Source organism: Musa acuminata, chromosome BXJ2-8, assembly GCF_036884655.1.
Source record: "Musa acuminata AAA Group cultivar baxijiao chromosome BXJ2-8, Cavendish_Baxijiao_AAA, whole genome shotgun sequence".
NCBI classification, from domain to species: domain Eukaryota; kingdom Viridiplantae; phylum Streptophyta; class Magnoliopsida; order Zingiberales; family Musaceae; genus Musa; species Musa acuminata.
In genome coordinates, this window is record NC_088345.1 from 33,253,269 (window position 1) to 33,266,935 (window position 13,667).

At 39.5% G+C, this 13,667-nt stretch overlaps 1 long non-coding RNA gene across 1 annotated transcript; it reads left to right on the forward strand.

Annotated features, from left to right (window-relative positions):
* The first annotated feature begins 3,783 nt into the window (after positions 1 to 3,783).
* On the forward strand, positions 3,784 to 12,298 carry LOC135619387 (uncharacterized). Its single transcript, XR_010489384.1, has 2 exons — positions 3,784 to 5,509; positions 6,858 to 12,298. It is a non-coding gene; the product is annotated as an uncharacterized LOC135619387 (long non-coding RNA).
* Positions 12,299 to 13,667: the final 1,369 nt, after the last annotated feature.

Consider the following 13,667-nt stretch of genomic DNA (forward strand, 5'->3'; position numbering starts at 1 on the left):
GTACTCAAAGATTAAATTGACTTTATAGGGCCAAGAGTTGCTTGTGGACTTATTTTTGTTTCCATTAGAAGACTTCGAAGTGGGGCTTGGAATTGAATGACTATCAACCTTGAGTGATGTTTCATTAAATTTTTCTAAATTAATCATGAATTTTTTTATTAATGGAAAGTATGTGATCATAAAGGGAAGACGTGGAAGTAAGGTCACAACTACCACTAGCCTTTGGATAGAGAGGATTTTTCAAAAGACTACAATACCAAAAGGCCAACCTATTGCTGACACTATTAAGAAGTGGAGATCGAATTTACTCAATCAACAGGTTATGATGCGCCGCAAATACCTTGTGATTGAAGTGCTGAAAGAGAAACTCCCCGAGTTTGATGCTGCTTAGTCTTGAGGACAAGGCTGATTTAAAGAGGGAGGAATTGTTAGGACCCTTTTATTTTATGAACTTTTGAATAATGTTTATTGAGCATATTTAGTTCAGTTAGAATCGGGTAGAGGTTTATTTAATATTTATTTATTATTAAGAGTCCAAGTATTGATGGACTCTAGGTGGAACTCTATAAATAACGATGTAATCGTTTCTTTTCGGTAGAGAATGAAATATTAGTCAGTTTTTAGACTAATCCTCGGAGGTCGAATCTCTCGAAGTGATCAAGGAGACCGATCCCCTGGAAGTGATCATTTCTTTTCCCTTCTTTCTTCTACGATAAAATCCTAGGGTCTTATTAGAATGATAGTCATATCAAATGTATAATTGTATTATGCTACTCTTTCATATGTTACAAAGGAGTTATAGAATATTCAGAATTTCATCATGGTTAATACTTCTAACTAGTCTCTTCACATGTTAGAATTTAATATGTTAGAAAGGAGTTATAGAATTTCATCATGAATATTCAGAATATTCATAATTTCATATGTTAGAAAGGAGTTATAGAATATTACTAGATAAAGAAAAATATATTTTAAGATAAAAGTCTAGAGACTTATGACTTTCCTTGGGTGATTCTAACTATACTGATTTTCAAAGGTCTCTTAATACTGGATGGAACAAAAATAATATTTTATCTATTCTTAATGAAAAAAAAAATAGTATTCTAACTACTACTACTATTCATGATAATTAAGTTTACTTACAATTCATAGCTTAATATAAGTTCACAAAAATCTAATATTTTCTTTGCATGTTGCTCTAATAAGTGGCAGCATTTCATTTCAAAAATTTTTCAGAACCGCTTACATTTTATTAATTCTATCGTATCATGAATCTAAAATTGGACTTTTAGAGTTCTTTCTTGAGTGGGATATATAGAATTCCTTCTTTCTACTTCCTTAGATATATAATATTTCTTATATGGGACTTTTAAAGTTGGACTTAGAACTTATCAAGACTATTCTACTTGGCAAGAATATATAGCATTCATTCTTTCTACTTTCTTAGATATATTGAATTGGCTTTAACAACTTATGACTCGATTTCCATAACATGTCTTAGGAAACTATATGTCATTATAAAGAGGAGGAGAGTTTTGGCATCCATAGCACACATTCCTTTAATCGTGCTTATCTTATAAGGTATTTATCGATCATTACTTCCAAGAAAGATTCATTATAGGTTAAGTGGATTTCTAGTCAATGCTTAGGGAGATAATCAATATGGACTTTAAAAGCATTCTCCATGTTCTAACATATTATTGAAGATGGAACATCTATATTACTATAGTTAGACACTTGGTATCCCAAAATTGTTCTTTATCTTGCTCTTAGAGAAAGTATATATTTTGAATTCAAATCCAATTCGATGGCTTATGTTTTTGATATTACCCGTTGTGGGCAATGGAAAGCTGGTATTGTCCTACATATATGGGATGAACCGAAGGTTATTGAGTGCTTGATGATTTTGGAGATTACATGTTGTAAATCATCTACTTTGGGATTCTTTACTCCTAAATCTAGCTGTCTCGCTGGCTTTCAAAGTAGCACCAACTGGTATGGTTCGAAGGCCCCATTCCCAAATTCTCATTTATTGCATGGCTTGTTTTCATTAACATGTTATCTATATTTGATGAGCATTGTAAACTAGAGTGAGTGCTGATAAGCAGATAAGATTTCCTGAAGGCAGTTGAAGAAATCTCTAAGCAGTTGAGAAAAATCTTCTATGAATATGTATAACCTCCCTACTGAGTGTATATAAATAGCTATCAAGAGCTAATGAACAAGACAATTACATCTTATACATTTCATAGTTTCTTCTACAATTTTTATCTTTCTATATTCTTTGTTTAATTTCTATCATGGTATCAGAGCCTTCTTCCTTGCGGATGTAGGCAGCTTTGCCGAAGCCTTCTACTGCTCCTCTTTTCTGTTCAATTGGAAAGGACAGTGCTGCTACTTACCTCTCCTCCGATGTCGCTGCTTCCTGTTCCGGAGTCGGAGATTGCTTGGCCACCTCCTACCCTCATAAGAACCTCGCATACACTACCGTGGTGGCCGCCGTCCTTGCAACTGCTCCTCGGCCAGCGACCTCTCCTCCTCGTTCCCACATCTCACTCGAGCGAGAAGTGCTGCTGCCGCCATCCTTACCGCCATAGCCATCACTGCCTTCCTGCGGCAATAGGAACGATTGCAGTTTTTACAGCTTTCATCTGCAGCCGCTTCCCTCTGCCGCAGCAATTTCTCTGCAACTGTAACTGCTGTAGATTTTTTTTTCTTTCTTTTCACCTAATCACTGTAGATTTTTTGCTCATCGCTGCAGCTTCCTCGCCCATCACTGTAGCCTCCTCTATAGTGCATTATTGCAGCCTCCTCTATAGTGCATCGTTGCAGCCTCCTCTGTAGTGCATCGTTGTAGCCTCCTCTGTAGTTCATCGTTGCAGCCTCCTCTGTAGTTCATCATTGCAGCCTCCTTTGCAACGCATCGATCTGCTTTTCTCCTCCTCCCTCCCTCCTATATCTTTACATATTTTGTAAAGATCACTTAAACCGCCACAAAATATCTAGGATGTCTTCATTTTTCTCTTCCGATATTTCTGTCCCTATTTATGCAGGGACTCTAAGCCCTTTTCAAAGTCTTATCACCATTAATGCTGCAACACTTATTCCCTTCAAATTATCCAAAGGCAGTAACTATGCATCTTGGCGGGCACAACTTTCTAATCTTCTATTTGGCTATGATCTCCTAGGTTACGTTGATGGCTCTCTCTAGTGTCTACTTGAAATGATCAACATCCTAGGTGAACCCAGTCCAGTGCCAAATCCAGCTCACAAACAATGGTTACATCAAGATTGCCTCATCCTCCAAGCTATTCAAGCTTCCGTTGTTGGATCCATTGCCCCGCTGATATCCTCATGTACGACTACTGCAGAAGCATGGTGCAAGTTACAAACAACTTTAGCAAATCACTCGCGTACTCGCATGCTCGGACTTCTCTCCAATATGATGAAAATGAAACAAGAGGGAAGTACTATTGCTGATTATCTATAACATATCAAAATTATCATCGATGATTTAACTTTGATAGGTCATTCTCTCAGTGATGAAGAAGTCCTAATCCATATCCTCAATGGCCTAGGAGGCGAGTACAAAGAACTGACAACAGCATTTCGGGCACGCGACTCACCAATATCATTCGAAGAACTTTATGATAAGTTGATCGACTATGAGACGTACTTGAAGCGTGATGATAGGTTGCCTAGACCACCTATTACAGCTCAGGCCAATCAAAAATCCAAGAGGAAGAGCAACCAATACAATAAGTACGTCAACAACGATTTGGCTAAGTTGCCTCCTAGCCCTATGGAGCCCAGACCAAACCCCCCTTATCCATATCTGTAATATCCCTCACTTTTAAAAATTATTAATAAGGATTTATATGTAAATTGGAGGACCTATATGTAAATATAGATATTTCAAGGACTAAACTGTTAAGTTACAAAAAAAAAAAAATAAAGAAAACCAAAAATTTTGGTTTTATCCCACCGCCTCCCACATTCTCTGTTCCCGAAACAGAGAGATGAGTTGAGAGAGGAGCTGTGGGGAGTGCGGAGAAGAAGAAGAGAAGTAGAGGAAGAAGAGGGAGAAGAGAAGAAGAAGAAGAAGAAGAGAGGAGGATAGCTGCGGCAAGGCTGCAGCGAGGAGGTGTGTGGCGTTGGGGAGGAAAAGGGAAGAGGAGAAGAAGAGAAGGAGAAGAAGAAGGAAAAGAGAGGGAAGAGGGAGAGGAGCGAGAGGTGGCAGCAGCTAGGGTTGCAGCACCTCTGTTTCCTGCAGATGGAAACAGAGGAGAGGTGTGGGGCGTTCGAAGAGGAGAAGAAGAAGAAGAGGAAGAGAAGAAGAAGAGGAAGCAGGAGAAGAGGTTGTGATACCTCTATTTCCTACAGAGGAAACAGAGGAGAGGGTGTGTGTGATGTCGGGGAGGAGAAGGGAAGAAGAAGAGGAGAAGAAGAGAAGGGAAAGGAGGAGCTGCGGCTGCGGCAGTGGCAGCTGTAGTTGGAAGAGAAGGTGAGGAAAAAGAGAAGAAGAAGAAAGGAAGGAGAAGAAAGAACGAGAAGAAGAGGGAAAAGAGAGGGAAGAGGGAGAGGAGCGAGAGGTGGCAGCAGCTAGGGCTGCAGCACCTCTATTTCCGCAGGTGGAAACAGAGGACAGGTGTGGGGCATTCGAAGAGGAGAAGAAGAAGAAGAGGAAGAGAAGAAGAAGAGGAAGCAGGAGAACAGGTTTTGATACCTCTGTTTCCTGCAGAGGAAACAGAGGAGAGGGTGTGTGTAACGCCGAGGAGGAGGAGGGAGGAAGAAGAGGAGAAGAAGAGAAGGGAAAGGAGGAGCTGCGGCTGCGACGGTGGCAGCTACAGCTGGAAGAGAAGGAGAGGAAGAGAAGGTGAGGAAGAAGAGAAGAAGAAGAAAGGAAGGAGAAGGAAGAGGAGAAGAGAAAGAAGCAGCTGTGGCTGCGGCTGTGGCAGCTGCAGCTGTGGCAGGGAAAGAGAAAGAGGAAGGAAGAAGGGAAGGAGAGGAAGAAGAGAAAGGGAAGAAGGGGCTGCGACTGTGGCGATGGTAGCTACAGTTGGAAGAGAAGAAGGAGAGGAAGATGAGCAGGGGAGGAAGAAGAGGCAGCGGTAGAGCAGCTGGGAAAGAAGAGAAGGAACGGAAGAAGAAGAGAAAGGAAAAGGGAAGAAGAGAGGAAGAGGAGAAGGGGAGGCAGCTACGGCAGTGGCAGCTGCAGCTGGAAGAGAAGGAGAGGAAACAGAGCAGGGGAGGAAGAAGCGGCTGCGGTCGTGGCTACGACTGTGGTAGTGGCAGCGGCGATGGCTGCGACAGCTGTGTTTGAAAAAGAAAACATAGGAATGAGAGTAAGAGAGAGCAGGTGACTATGCCTCTATGTTCTGCATGAGCTGCAGTTGTGGAGAAAAAAGAGAAGACATATAGAAAACAAAACAGGGAGAGAACACGGAGGAAAAGTAGAAGGATTTGGGCTGACACCTTCCTTGGATCTTCAAATCAAAATCATTGAAAGGCATGTTTCCCAATCGTTTCTCCTATTATTGTTCTAATCTTTCCTATTGCAAGTGTCCTGATCTTTTCTTATTGCAATTTGATCTCTACATTTGCTTTGAATATGAGGAACATTGAATTGTTCTAGCCTTGCATTTGATATATCTCTTGTTTAGACGTAACGATTCGAATCTGTGCAACTTCTGAGATTCTGACCTTTCTACCTTGTTATGGTTATAACTTCATGGATTGACCTCTGATTTGAACAAAACTTATTTGATCAGAATATAGACTCATAAACCTTTCTTTTGATAGCTTTCTTGAGTATATTAGAGCACAATTGATGGTTTGAATTATTTGTTTAATGTGCCTCTTGAATTCTACTAGAAATCGAGCTTTGGTCGATTTCACATATTTTGGTTTCATTCCTTTGGAAATTAATTTGTATCGTAATGTTTCATAAAGGTACATGTACATTTCGTTGTTCCGCATGTGCTTCTAATATGTCCTAATTTATTGTTCACAATACCCTTTTGTATTCTGGTGTTTGTGGGATTATTCGGACCTTTGCCAGAAATGGTAAAGGGTATGTGCTTAGAGCCCGCGATGCTCTAGATTATGTTTGGTAGTCATTCAGAAATGAATAGACCATATTATGTTTGGAATCCCACTTCACCCTCTATCTGTTTGATATGAAATTCAGAGCCGACCTAGCACTTGGGTAGGGTGAGAGGGCTCGAGTAGGAAAGGGCTACCCGTGGATGGGGTCGAGAACTCATCACGGCGTGGAGCTACCACTGAGTTAAACCTCACATGCAATATGCTAGGGTACGACGTCTGAGCTTCTATTTCGTATTCGTTCTTTGATATGCTTCGAAATGGTCCATATGCCATTGATATGTTCGGAAATGTTTCATTTGTCAATGATATGCTCCGAAACATTTCATACGCCTTTGATATGCTCCGAATGTTTCATTTGTTATTGTTACGCTTCGAAATGTTCCATATGTCATTGATATGCTCCGGAACATTTCATACGCTATTGATATGCTCCAATTACTCTGTGCTCCATTTGCTATGAACTGATATATTCTGAAATGTCCTATTTGCCATTAATATGCTCCGGATCATCTCGTACGCTATTGATATGCTCCAATTACTCTATGCTCCATTTGTTATGAACCAAATATGTTATGAATGAAATGGCATTTGTGATTCTGTATTTAATGAGATGATATCCTTGAATCTCTTGGATTCTGTCTTGCATTGTGATATCTTGTTTGTTTGAAACTGTCCCTTCTCATGCTATATATGCTTTGTTACTTGCTTAGCTGTTTTTAGCTCACTCCGTTGTTATATAAATCTTTCAGGTCAGCTTGTCACTCTTTGAGATGTTTGAATTGGGCTGAGCAGTGGAGAGTTATTCTGAATTATGGGCAAGTCTTGTTGGGTATTATTTTATTATTATATAAGCATATTTTGTATGTAATGAAATGTTGTCGATGAACCGAAATGGATATACCTTGTAAAAGTGTTAGAAGATCTCTCTTATTTGGAATTTCGGAATGTTAAGTCTAGTTTACGATGATATGAACTTGTGGTAAATGGTTGGAGTTCTGATTTATAAATTACTTAGCTTGTGGTTTTATAAATGTTGTTCATATTTGTTAAGTTGGCTTGGGTTGTCATAAATGTGAATTATCGAGTGATGTGATATATGATTTAAACTGCACAGGTTTTATAGATGTGAATTTGATAGAATGTTTTTCAGTATCCCCAAATGTGAGTTTGGATCCTGGATTGGTTTGTGTTGAAAATTTTAATATCATGGATATTTTGAGGGGCGTGACAAAGGTGGTATCAGACCATGATTTGAGGATCACTGAAATATTTGATATATTGACGTGCAAAATATATTGAGGTCTAGTGAACTATAGTGATTGGTGGAAATTTTCTTCGATGTATTTTAGGAATCAAGGATGATGAGGTAATTTGGTCCTCCTACTTTCTCTGGTTTTGATTAATTAAGTGGGATGAAAGGGGTAATCGGGGATATTGAATCAGAGTGGCGTAGCAGAAGCATGGTGCACCTAATTTCATTGGTGGTAGAAAAAGGGATGATGCAAACGGAGAAGATATTTGATGTACAAAATTGTTCTGATGATCGAAAGATTTCTTTTGCCACCTTATATTGGAAGTAGAGGCTGATCATTAATGGAAACAATGAAAAGAATTTTTGAAGATCAGTGGCAAGAATGATAAGGACAAGTTTACCAATAAAAATATGATTAAAAATGAATCAGAAAGTAATAACAAGAAGATCAAGACATTTGGATTTGAAATGGGAAGTCACCATAAAAGACTCAATCACGTGTGAATTGCAAGTTAAATTATAACACAAGTTTGTGTTTTCGGGTGACTAGAGTCTATTTTGCTTATGGAAAGTTGGATCATGAAATAAAAGACTGTCCATTGAACAAGAAGAAAGAGTCACTGCCTCTTAAATCATCAGCCCATGTCAGAGTGTATGCTATCATTCAATATGATTCTAAAACTTCTGAATTAGTGATCGAAGGTATTATGCATGTTTTTGAAAGAATGCAAATATTTGTTTGACCATGGTTCCTATCTACGATTTGATTTGTAACATGTTGCTTATCACTTGGGCATTCAACCTAGACCACTGCATTATGTGATATATATAAAATATGATCATTGGAGATTCTTTGATAACGAACTTGAATCTGGTCCTCTTGTCTGATTTTTATTGGAGAACTTGAACTTTTGCTGATTTAGTTCTCCTAGAGATTTAGAACTTTGATATTATACTTGGTATGGATTGACTATCTTCTTATCATACCAGTATAGATTATTATATAACAAATGATCACTTTTTGCATATTTGTTCAGCTGATCTTTTATTTTGAGAGTATTGGACATGATTTATCTCATTGCCTAATGTATCCCAGGATGAATTGCACGAATTACCTCCAAAACGTGACTTTGCTTTTGATTTGGTCATTGGGACAATCCCAATATCTAAGCCTCTCTACAGAATGACATCATTTGAGTAAATGAAATTAGAAAAAGCAACTACAAGGACTATTAAATAAGGATTTTATTTGGTTTAATATTTCATCATGGGGTGTTCCAGGGTTTGTTAAAAAGAAGGATGGAACATTAAGGCTTTGTATTGATTATAGATAGTTGAATCAGGTGACTATCAAAAACGAATATTTTCTGAAGTAACGACTTGCTTGATAAACTGCAGGGTGCGTAAGTATTTTTAGAAATTGATTAAAGGTCGGGTTACCGTCTATTGAGGATCAAGGAGGAGAATATTTCAGTCATTCTTGGATAATTGTATCATTATATTGTATTGATGAAATTATTTGAGAGCAAGAGGAGGAAATAAAGATATCATAATCCTCATCCTTTCATCAATTGAGCTATGATCAATTTAGAGGACTAAATTTTCTTTTAAGGAGGGGAGAGTGTAATATCCCTCATTTTTGAAAATTATTAATATGGATTTTTATATAAATTGGAGGACCTATATGTAAATATAGAAATTTCAAGGACTAAAGTGTTAAGTTGCAAAAAGAAAAAAATAAAGAAAACCAAAAATTTCGGTTTTATCCCACCGCCTCCCACGTTCTCTGTTCCCGAAACAGAGAGATGAGCTGAGAGAGGAGCTGTGGGGCGTGCGGAGAAGAAGAAGAGAAGTAGAGGAAGAAGAGGGAGAAGAGAAGAAGAAGAAGAAGAAGAGAGGAGGATAGCTGCGGCAAGGCTGCAGTGAGGAGGTGTGTGGCGTTGGGGAGGAAAAGGGAAGAGGAGAAGAAGAGAAGGAGAAGAAGAGGGAAAAGAGAGGGAAGAGGGAGAGGAGCGAGAGGTGGCAGCAGCTAGGGCTGCAACACCTCTATTTCCTGCAGATGGAAATAGAGGAGAGGTGTGGGGCGTTCGAAGAGGAGAAGAAGAAGAAGAGGAAGAGAAGAAGAAGAGGAAGCAGGAGAAGAGGTTGTGATACCTCTGTTTCCTGCAGAGGAAACAAAGGAGAGGGTGTGTGTGACGTTGGGGAGGAGAAGGGAAGAAGAAGAGGAGAAGAAGAGAAGGGAAATGAGGAGCTGCGGCTGCGGCGGTGGCAGCTGCAACTAGAAGAGAAGGTGAGGAAAAAGAGAAGAAGAAGAAAGGAAGGAGAAGGAAGAAGGAGAAGAAGAGGGAAAAGAGAGGGAAGAGGGAGAGGAGCGAGAGGTGGCAGCAGCTAGGGCTGCAGCACCTCTATTTCCGCAGGTGGAAACAGAGGAGAGGTGTGAGGCATTCGAAGAGGAGAAGAAGAAGAAGAGGAAGAGAAGAAGAAGAGGAAGCAGGAGAACAGGTTTTGATACCTCTATTTCCTGCAGAGGAAATAGAGGAGAGGGTGTGTGTGACGCTGGAGAGGAGGAGGTAAGAAGAAGAGGAGAAGAAGAGAAGGGAAAGGAGGAGCTGCGGCTGCGGCGGTGGCAGCTGCAGCTGGAAGAGAAGGAGAGGAAGAGAAGGTGAGGAAGAAGAGAAGAAGAAGAAAGGAAGGAGAAGGAAGAGGAGAAGGGAAAGAAGCAGCTGCGGCTGCGGCAGCTGCAACTGTGGCAGGGAAAGAGGAAGAGGATGGAAGAAGGGAAGGAGAGGAAGAAGAGAAGGGGAAGAAGGGGCTGCAGCTGCGGCGATGGTAGCTGCAGTTGGAAGAGAAGAAGGAGAGGAAGATGAGCAGGGGAGAAAGAAGAGGCAGCGGCAGTGCAGCTGGGAAAGAAGAGAAGGAAAGGAAGAAGAAGAGAAAGGAAAAGGGAAGAAGAGAGGAAGAGGAGAAGGGGAGGCAGCTACGGCAGTGGCATCTGCAGCTAGAAGAGAAGGAGAGGAAACAGAGCAGGGGAGGAAGAAGAGGCTGCGGTCATGGCTACGACTGTGGTAGTGGCAGCGGCGATGGCTGCGACAGCTGTGTTTGAAAAAGAAAACATAGGAATAAGAGTAAGAGAGAGCAGGTGACTATGCCTCTATGTTCTGCATGAGCTGTAGTTGTGGAGGAAAAAGAGAAGACATATAGAAAACAAAACAGGGAGAGAACACGGAGGAAAAGTAGAAGGATTTGGGCTGACACCTTTGGATCTTCAGATCAAAATCATTGAAAGGCATGTTTCCCAATCGTTTCTCCTGTTATTGTTCTAATCTTTCCTATTGCAAGTGTCCTGATCTTTCCTTACTGCAATTTTATCTCTACATTTGCTTTGAATATGAGGAACATTAAATTGTTCTAGCTTTGCATTTGATATATCTCTTGTTTAGACGTAACGATTCGAATCTGTGCAACTTCTGAGATTCTGACCTTTCTACCTTGTTATGGTTATAACTTCATGTATTGACCTCTGATTGGAACAAAACTTATTTGATCAGAATATAGACTCATAAACCTATCTTTTGATAGCTTTCTTGAGTATATTGGAGCACAATTGATGGTTTGAATTATTTGTTCAATCTGCCTCTTGAATTCTACTATAAATCGAGCTTTAGTCGATTTCACATATTCTGGTTTCATTCCTTTGGAAATTAATTTGTATCGTAATGTTTCATAAAAGCACATGTACATTTCGTTGTTCCGTATGTGCTTCCGATATGTCCCAATTTATTATTCACAATACCCTTTTGTACTCTGGTGTTTGTGGGATTATTTGGACCTTTGCCAGAAATGGTAAAGGGTATGTGCTTAGAGCCCGCGATGCTCTAGATTATGTTTGGTGGTCATTCAGAAATGAATAGATCATATTATGTTTGGAATCCCACTTCACCTTCTATCTGTTTGATATGAAATTCAGAGTCGACCTAGCACTTGGGTAGGGTGAGAGGGCTCGAGTAGGAAAGGGCTACCCGTGGATGGGGTCGAGAACTCATCACGGCGTGGAGCCACCACTAAGTTAAACCTCACATGCACTATGCTAGGGTATGACGTCTGATCTTCTATTTCGTATTCGTTCTTTGATATGCTTCGAAATGGTCCATATGCCATTGATATGATCCGAAATGTTTCATTGTTCATTGATATGCTCTGAAACATTTCATACGCCTTTGATATGCTCTGAAATATTTCATTTGTTATTGTTACGCTTCGAAATATTCCATATGTCATTGATATGCTCCGGAACATTTCATACACTATTGATATGCTCCAATTACTCTGTGCTCAATTTGCTATGAACTGATATATTCTGAAATGTCATATTTGCCATTAATATGCTCCGGATCATCTCATAAGCTATTGATATGCTACAATTACTCTATGCTCCATTTGTTATGAACCAAATATGTTATGAATGAAATGACATTTGCGATTCTGTATCTAATGAGATGATATCCTTGAATCTCTTAGATTCTGTCTTGCATTGTGATATCTTGTTTGTTTGAAACTGTCCCTTCTGGTGCTATATATGCTTTGTTACTTGCTGAGCTGTTTTTAGCTCATTCTGTTGTTATATAAATCTTTCAGGTCAGCTTGTCACTCTTTGAGATGTTTGAATTGGGCTGAGGCAGTGGATAGCTATTCTGAATTATGGGCAAGTCTTGTTGGGTATTATGTTATTGTTGTATAAGCATATTTTGTATGTAATGAAATGTTGTCGATGAACCGAAATGGATATACCTTGTAAAAGTGTTAGAAGATCTCTCTTATTTGGAATTTCAGAATGTTAAGTCTAGTTTACGATGATATGAACTTGTGGTAAATGGTTGGAGTTCTGATTGTATAAATTACTTAGCTTGTGGTTTTATAAATGTTGTTCATATTTGTTAAGTTGGCTTGGGTTGTCATAAATGTGAATTATCGAGTGATGTGATATATGATTTAAACTGCACAGGTTTTATAGATGTGAATTTGATAGAATGTTTTTCAGTGTCCTCAAATGTGAGTTTGGATCCTGAATTGGTTTGTGTTGAAAATTTTAATATCATGGATATTTTGAGGGGCGTGGCAATATCAAGGTGGTAACTTTCATAATCCTCAGTCGTCGCGTCCATACTTCACAAGCCACTAACGAGTCATTTGCCAACTATGTGATAAAGTCGGACACTCCGTGAAAGTTTGTCGATCTCGCCCCAGACTCCCTGCTCCATCATAGTGGCCTCAAGCAAATTTTATGGCTACTCCAACTCCTACCCAACCTAATTGGATTGATTACTCGGGCGCGTCTCATCACATCACCTCTGATCTTCAAAACTTGTCGATCCACAACAACTATGACGGAAATGAAGATATCATCATCGGTGACGGTAAAAGAATTCCTATTACTCATTCTGGATCATCAACGCTTAGTTCACTTACCACAACTTTTACACTCGATGATGTTCTGTGTGCACCTAACATTAAAAGAAACCTCATTTCCGTTTCTCAATTCTATAAACAAAATAATACCTCAATTGAATTCTTTCCTAACTTTTTTCTTGTCAAGGATTTGAGCACCGGGGCATCCTTGGTCCAGTGCTAGAACAAAGATAACATTTATGAGTGGCCATCCGCTTCATAAATTACCCTTCCAACTACTCACTCTTTAGTCGCAGCTCCGGTTGATGTATGCCATCATCGTCTTGGTCATCCCTCCCCTTTTATCTAGCAAAAATTACTTTCTCATTATTCTCTTCCTACCTTGAAAATCAATAGCACTGTCAATCATTGCGATGCTTGTCTTTGCAATAAAAGTCATAAACTGCCTTTTGGGATAACCTCCATTTCTTGCTCTAAATCATTTGAAATCATTTATACCGACGTGTGGGGCCTTGCCCCAATTCCTTCTTTTGACAAGTTTCGCTTTTATGTCATTTTTGTAGACTATTTTACTAAGTACACATGGTTATATCCTCTCCACCATAAGTCTGATGTTTCCACAGTATTTACCAACTTTCGAAAGTTGGTCGAGAATTTTTTTCAATCTTCCATTAAAACAGTTTACTCTGATCACAGAGGTGAATATCAAGCCCTCGCATCCTGTCTCTCTACTTGTGGTATACAACACCTCAAGTCACCCCCATATACTCCCCAATTGGTTGGCTCTGCTAAACGCAAATATCGGCATATCGTTGAAACTGGTCTCTCCCTTCTACATCAAGCATCCATGGCATCACCTTTTTGGTCAATAGCTTTTCAAACTGCAGTTTATCTCATTAAT